This window comes from Lolium rigidum, chromosome 3 (genome assembly GCF_022539505.1).
Source record: "Lolium rigidum isolate FL_2022 chromosome 3, APGP_CSIRO_Lrig_0.1, whole genome shotgun sequence".
NCBI lineage: Eukaryota > Viridiplantae > Streptophyta > Magnoliopsida > Poales > Poaceae > Lolium > Lolium rigidum.
Window position 1 is genome coordinate 357,896,941 of NC_061510.1, and position 8,150 is coordinate 357,905,090.

The window sequence follows — 8,150 nt, forward strand, 5'->3', positions numbered from 1 at the left end:
CCAAATAAGCGTAGCATAAGATCACGTCATTAAGTTTAGTTTGCTATAAGCTTTCGATACATAGTTACCTAGTCCTTCGACCATGAGATCATATAAATCACTTATACCGGAAGGGGTACTTTGATTACATCAAACGCCACTATGTAAATGGGTGGTTATAAAGGTGGGATTAAGTATTCGGAAAGTATGAGTTGAGGCATATGGATCAAGAGTGGGATATTGTCCATCCCGATGACGGATAGATATACTCTGGGCCCTCTCAGTGGAATATCGTCTAATTAGCTTGCAAGCATATGAATGGTTCATAAGAGATGATCGACATACCACGGTACGAGTAAAGAGTACTTGTCGGAGACGAGGTTGAACGAGGTATAGAGATACCGATGATCAAACCTTGGACAAGTAAAATATCGCGTGACAAGGGAATCAGTATCGTATGTAAATGGTTCAATCGATCACTAAGTCATCGTTGAATATGTGGGAGCCATTATGGATCTCCAGATCCCGCTATTGGTTATTGGTCGGAGAGAAGTCTCAACCATGTCTGCATAGTTCAAAAACCGTAGGGTGACACACTTAAGGTTTGATGTCGTTTAAGTAGATATGGAATATGGAATGGAGTTCGAAGTTTTGTTCGGAGTCTCGGATGGGATCCAGGACATCACGAGGAGGTCCGGAATGGTCCGGAGAATAAGATTCATATATAGGAAGTCACTTTCTAAGTTTGGAAATGATCCGGTGCATTTATGGAAGGCGCTAGAATGTTCTAGAATCTTCCGGAAGAAATCACTATGGAAGGTGGAGTCCCGGTTGGACTTCACCAACCCCAAATAGCCAACCAAGTGGGAGGATGGAGTCCATGGTGGACTCCACCTCCTTGGCCGGCCAACAAAGGGGGAAAGGGGAGAATCCCTGTCCCTCTAGATTTCGTCCATATGGCAGTTTTTGAATTGGGGTCTTATTCGAAGACTTTGGGCAAACCCTTGAGGATCCACCTATATAATGAGGGACGAAGGAGAGGGGGCCGGTCACTTCTCCACCACCTTGGCCGCACCCCATAGAGGCACCAAGGCCGGCGCCCCCTTCTCCCCAAACCCTAGCCGCCCCTCCTCCACGTACAACTCTAGTAGCGCTTAGGCGAAACCCTGCCGGAGTTCTTCACCACCACCGCCACCACGCCGTCGTGCTATCGGGATTCCGAGGAGGATCTACTACTTCCACTGCCCGCTGGAACGGGGAGAAGGACGTCGTCATCAACACCGAACGTGTGACCGAGTACGGAGGTGCTGCCTGACTGTGGCACCGTCAAGATCTTCTACGCGCTTTCGAAAGCGGCAAGTGATCGACCACAGCAACAACGAGATCTAATCTCGTAGGCTTTGGAAATCTTCGAGGGTTAGTCTCATGATCTTCTCGTTGCTACCATCTTCTAGATTGGATCTTGGCTTGTTATTCGTTCTTGCGGTAGGAATTTTTTTGTTTTCTATGCTACGAATCCCATTATGGACTTCGTGCCAGGAGATTAAGGAGCTTAGTAAGGGTTTTGCTAGTTTTGTTGTTACTCCCCCTTTACAATTGCTAGTTGAATACCCGTGCGTTGCTACGGTCATTTTTTTTACCTGCAACATATATATTGCATGTGAATATGCACATGTATAAAATGGGAGCACATGACATTGTAAAAACATAATAATTTCACCTCGCTTAAATTGTGTTTCACTTATGTAATTTTTTTAAGTCGTATGAATATAAAATAAAGACCAAGAGCATATTTGGTGCACCCGAGCACCGGTACTCCTGGTTTTTGAAATATTCAAAAATAGTCTTTATGTGTTTCAAAAAATTATAATTTTTTTGTTTCATGAATACATACATATGTCTTAAATACGTGTGCAAAATTTCTGTAGAAATTGCATTGTATGTGTGGTTGTATATAGGTATAGAAATTTCATATTTGTATATCTCGTACGGCTCAAAAAATTCTACGCACCCTTTGGAAAATTTATGTGTAGCAAGTATTTAATACAAGATATTTTGAAATTAATCTTAGAAATACTACTTTAGTTTATTTTTCAAAAAGTAGAAACACCAGTGCTCATGTGCCAAAGCACTTTCTGATAGAGACCCAACTTATTATGTTTCATTAAACTATTATCTACTGCTTGACGCAAATTATTAGGAGGAACATTGTTACCCAAATCAAACATTTCATGAAATATAAAATAAACATATTAAAACTTCTCATAGTCTGAATTTACCGTTAATCAAACTCACGAGGAAGTAGTCATGTCCTTGGAGCAGCCAGTCACTTACAATGAATCAAAGGACAATCTCGTAGGAGAACTAAAAGAACACAAGGGGATAAATGGAGGTGAACAGTGTACTTGTCTAGTGGACTTTGCAGGACCAACCAGGATGAAGATACTTACTCATACTCTCGTTAGGATTTCTTCCCATCAAGTAGTCCACATATTCAATTGCTCAAAACATTGACAAAAGATAATCAGGAGGTGATATTGTGCTGACATATCTAGCACCGTACATATGGATCTGTGAGTTTCAGATTTAGAAACTATGCCACAGTTATTTTAATGCAGCTGTACTGTCAATTATCATCACACACAAAAAATCGCGTTCTATTTTGCTAATAGTACCACATAATATTCATATTCGTGTGTAGATTTAGACTGAGAATTGAAATAAAAATAACACATCCAGGCTTCTACAATTACATGATGTATGAAAACTTCGGATTAAGAATTAGATGTGGAAAGTCAGGAGCACAGGTATGGTGCGGGTCGTGTTGTTTGTTTAGAATTACTGGGGACGTGTGGGAGGTCCTGAGAAGAGAGGTGCTAGGTATGAACAATGCAAAAATTTCTGGGAACACCTTTACAGCTGAAGGTTCTTCTGAAATGAAAAAAAAAAACTTACATTCACGAAGAGCTGAGTTGTGTTACGAAGATTCACATGTAACATCGGGAAGAGATAAAAAGTAGGATGCCTGTAGGACATGGCTAACGAATAATGGTGTTATTAGATAGTAGTGCAGTCATTGCAACTAACTCTTGTAGCTTTCTCTGGAAATATATGTATCAGGCATCAATTATAACAACAGAAAAGTCTGAAAGGGACCAAGTTTGAATGTAAAATTAAGCCAAGAAATCTTCCATTTCATCAGTATACATCGATAATGCTGTGTCTACGGACAAGTTGTTACAGAATTTTGCTTACGGACATACGTGCCGTGAGAGTCTTGGTCGTGGCCTAGTTTCTCGAAGCAACTGTTTCAACCTGCACCAATTGAGTGAGCCAACGATTTTTCCGTAACTTTTCCCGTAAAAATCCTTCCGTAAGTGTAGCATTGCTGAGTATACACATACATGAACATGATGCATGATATATGTGGCCAAAAAACCCATTGCACCCTACTGTCAACGAAGGAAGATGGAGGCGATCACCAATCATTGGGAACATGGGTAAGAATCGGATACATGAGTTGGAGACCTCAGTTATAGAGGAGGTGGTTGCCGGTGTCACGCGCAACAGAGACCTTACGGCCGCATCCAGTTCCTCATCGCCGAACAGCGCGGACGAACTAAGGTCGACGGCTGCTTCTCGCACTGGAGAAGGCCTTCCCGTTTTAAGAGTGGGTCGACTTGGCCTCATCGTTGAGGCGTCCGTCGGCAGCAGCTCTCGCCGCCGCGGTAGTCGCTGAGGCGCCCGTCGGAAGCAAATCACGCTGCGGTTGTAGCTGAGACGCCCGTCTTCAACAACTTTCACAATCTAATGTTTGGCGGGGCGATGATGGTAGCAACACCGAGCATGCAAACCGGCCAGAATTGACACCTCCCTAATTAACGTTGTGGAGTAATTGTGATATGACTTTTAATTCTATGCTAAATCAGAAGTAGGAGTAATTACTCCAGGCTATGGCCCAATGCTAAAAATAGAAGGATTAGTTAGGAAAGTATATTAATTTTCTCCCTTTGATAGCCATATCTAATCCTTCATTTTGTTTGTGCGGTGGGCTTTTAGATCTTGCTATTTTGATGGAAACTGCTGGGCGTCCCCCGGGGATCTGATTCCCCAGCCCCCGGGTCCCCAGCCGTCGGATCAACCATTTTGACGGTTAGATTTGCATGTAGCAAAAAAACATCTCCCGGCAGCAAAAAATCACCCCGGCAGCAAATGACTGAAGCAAAAAACGGTTCGTTCAGAAAAGAAAATAAAAAGGCTGGGCTCGCCGGAGACCTCGCCGGAGACCACGTAGCAAACATATTACGCAGATGTAGCAAAACCGCAAATAAATTGTAGCAATTTTTTTTATTCATATGCTGCAAATCCTCTAAGACATCAACGGAGACATCGACTGCAGCCGGTAGCAACGCCGCCCGAGGTTGCAGCAACTCCGTCCGTCCAAGACAGCAACACCACAAAGCTGCTAGTAGCAAAAATATTTTGCAATTGTAGCAACATAGCAAAAATAATAATTCCTATGTTGCAAATCCACGAAACATATGGCCGCAAAATCCCGAAAACACAATCCCGCACGTAGCAACACATAACACCATTGGAAGCAACCCCGACCATGGTTGGTAGCATCGCCATGTGTCGTTTGAAGCACCCCACACCGTCGACCAATGTAGCATCATCGCCAACCTATAGTAGCACCGCCGTCGACCTAGGGTAGCACCGCCAGCCTTCGTACGTAGCATCACATGAAAAAGAAAAAGAGATGGACTCGTCGTCATCAATGAAAAGCCATGGCCACCGTGCTCTTCCAGGGGGCGCGTTTGTTGACGTCCCTGGCCGTGACGCGGTGGTTGCAAGAGGAGGAGGTCGAGGGAGGAGGCAGCCACATGCAGGGGAGGTGGGCGGCCGCGCGCAGGGAGGCGGATCTCGGCGTGGTGTGCGATGAAGGCGCACGAGCTGTTGGGGAGGCCGTGCTCCGCGTGGGTGCCGACGAGGACGCGGCGGCGCGACTGCAGAAGGAGGAGGTCAGGGGAGGCGGCGAACCCGCGCAGGGGGCGGAGCTTGGAGGTGGGGCGACGAAGGCGCACAAGTTGCAGGGAAGGCCCAGCACAGCGTGGGCGCCATCGAGGACGCGACGGCGCAAGAGGAGGGCAAGGGATGCGGCGGCCGGGCGCAGAGAGGCGGAGCTCGACGTGGAGGGAGACGGCGGCGCGCAAGCTGTGGCGGATGCGGCCGGAGACGGCGGCGCGGCGGTAGCCGGTGGCTCTGCCTCCCTGCGATTTGGGGACGAGATAAGGTTGGGGACGATGAAAACGTGGGTGGGGTCCACGCACGTGAAGCTGTCGCTGGGAGTTCGCGTCCGTGCGATCCGTCCCATCTAACGGCCACGCACCCGGAGGTTGCGCCGCGCCGATCCCCCGGGGGAGGACAATCATTTTCCTTTTTTGATTGTGAAATATGTATACGTTGTAGACTTGTTGACTGATTGATGTTAATTATGGCGATTTCTCAATTGATACACCTTGTTTACTTCCTTATGTGGCACGACGGTTTCAATACTCTAGACATTGATTTTGGAAAGTGATCTGCGCTTAGTAGATTTTAAGAAGGGTAAATGGCATGAATGGCTAGATATCAAGCGGGAGTTGTTTAAAACGATTAGACGGTCTAGATGGTCCTGATCTTTGACATCAAACATTTTTGATGACGTACCAACTCGAATATAATAGTAAAGACTTCGCATTATAGGTTTGATCAAAGTCAAGTTTGTTTTGTAAACTTTGATTAGATATATTCGCATAAATATAAACTCTAAAGTATAAAATCTTTATAAAGTATCTTTTTATATTATATGTATTTGGTATTAGAGATGTTGATATTATTTCTTATTTTCTTTGTCAAACTTTATAAACTTTAGCTTTAACTAAACCGAAAATTGCGAAGGAAATAAAAATAAAGGGAGTAAACATGGACAATGAGGCATCTTATTCTTGGGCTCATAAAGCTAGCCTTGATAGGCGTTTGTATGTGTGCAAAGGTGTGCGCGCGTGTGTGTGTGTGTGAAAATATGTTGCTCCACCCTTAGAGCATGTATAATGGGGTAACATCACCCTTTTCTAGTTGTCATGTGAGATTTTTTGCTGAGTTAGAAGTGAGAGAATAGAGAAAAAGAAAGATGTCTTCTCTTAACTAAGATATGATACCTTTATAGAAAATAGGAGAAGGCAAGTTTTACCATTGTATCACATGTCTTTCCTTGACAACACGACTTCTACGAAAATTTAATTGATTCATATTAATTCTAAGGGGTGACAATAAGAGATAATGTATTGTATTTACTCCGTCCAAAAAAAGAAGAAGCTGCTCAACTTTTTCTAGATACGGATGTATCTATAACTAAAATATGTCTACATACACATCTCTATCTAAACAAAGTTGAGCAACTTTTTTAGGAACGGAGAGAGTATACGTTATAGCTAATTAGTATTACATCTCTAGATGATGTGGAGAGCTAAAAGATGACATGCCTTTCTTATCCTCTATAGAATTGATTTGGAAAAAAGAAATTCTATCCCCTCTATAGAAGAGAAGAAAAAAAGAAAGATAACCGGAAACAGCGCATAGAAGTCGACGACGGCGAGGAGCTGGCCGTAATTCCGGTGTAATTACGAGCGGCGGTTCTATCAAAGAGAGGGACATTCCCGTAATTCCAATCTTATCCATTTCAATACACTGCTGCTAATCCCCGTCTATAAAAGGATAATCCCCACTTCAACTGGAACAAGCAAAGCAACAAAGGCCACAACAACAGCCCACAGAAACAGAGGCGACTTGCTCCGTACTGCTCGCCGCTTCCCCCCCAATCTCCCCTCCCCCGCCGGCGATCGCCGGAGCGCCCGCCGTCGCGGGGAGCCTCCCCTCGCCATGGCCCTGCAGGGGAAGAAGCTCATAAACAACCCCGACGGTACCTGCCCGCCTCCCCGCGCCCATTTCCCCCGTTTCGTGATGTTTTTTCTTCGATTCCTAGGGTTTAATCGCCCTCGCCGCCCTCGGCGGGGCTTCGGGTTTGGTTCGTTTTCGCAGATGTGGTGACGGAGTTCATCGAGGGGCTGGTGGAGACCTACCCGGGCCTGCAGTACCTGGACGGGTTCCCTCAGGTGCTATTTCGGCAGCAGAAATGGTTCTGAAGTTTACTCATGACCGTTTTCTGACGAAATTCCCCAACAATGTGTGCCAGATTAAAGTTGTTCTTCGTGCAGATGTCGTGGGCGGCGCCTATGACAAGGTCGCTGTCATCTCAGGTACGGGGATTAATGTGAACCATGCTCTGTGAATGAGATGGTTGATTGCTGCGTTAATTTAGTGGAAATATTCGGAATCCTGTTGAATTGCTCTGTGTGTGGAATGCAGTATGTACGGTATGACCCCGCTTGGAGATCACAGTTACAACGTCTGTAGGGGTTGCCTCTTTTGGCTGGTCACAGACTGGAATTTGCCAACGAAGTGCACCATCTCACCTACATAATTTTACATGCGATTCTGAAAATTCTAATGAGTTCAGGATTATGTTGGACTTCCGATTTTGCAAGCATCGGAGCAATATGATCTTGTGTGCATACTCTCGGTTGCTCAATGTTACGTGATACCTCAAAATTTGCGGTCCTTTGTACGGTATGGTACAATTTTGGATTGATGCTTGGTGTTATGGATGTTGGAGGACACAGGACAGTGTATGCCAAGATGCACTGCATCCTGTCGCATTGTGATAGAAAAGGCATGGTGCTTCACCATGTGAAGACGGTGCATCCTGGGCCCCACGAGGAAGATCCATTTTGTTTGTCGTGGTGTTTGCGTACTTTTTTCCTGTTATGCCTAGGTTGCCCATCCAAGAGTTGTATTGAACACATGGTTTTCGTGAACCCCCAAACCGTTGCACCCATAGATATCATGCTGAACAGAGCAAGTAGAAGGCGTCATTAGATAATAACATATTTACTGGCAATATGTGATATGTTATCCTTTGTCCTTATGGCTATATCATCAAGGAGGCATGTTGTTATGCCTAGGTTGCCCATCCAAGAGTTGTATTGAACACATGGTTTTGGTGAATCCCCAAACCGTTGCACCCATAGATATCATGCTGAACAGAGCAAGTAGAAGGCGTCATTAGATAA

General features: G+C 45.0%; 1 long non-coding RNA gene across 1 annotated transcript; it reads left to right on the plus strand.

Moving 5' to 3' along the window:
* Positions 1-6,776: 6,776 nt before the first annotated feature.
* Positions 6,777-8,062, plus strand: LOC124700379. Its single transcript, XR_007001724.1, has 3 exons — positions 6,777-6,940; positions 7,060-7,133; positions 7,214-8,062. It is a non-coding gene; the product is annotated as an uncharacterized LOC124700379 (long non-coding RNA).
* Positions 8,063-8,150: the final 88 nt, after the last annotated feature.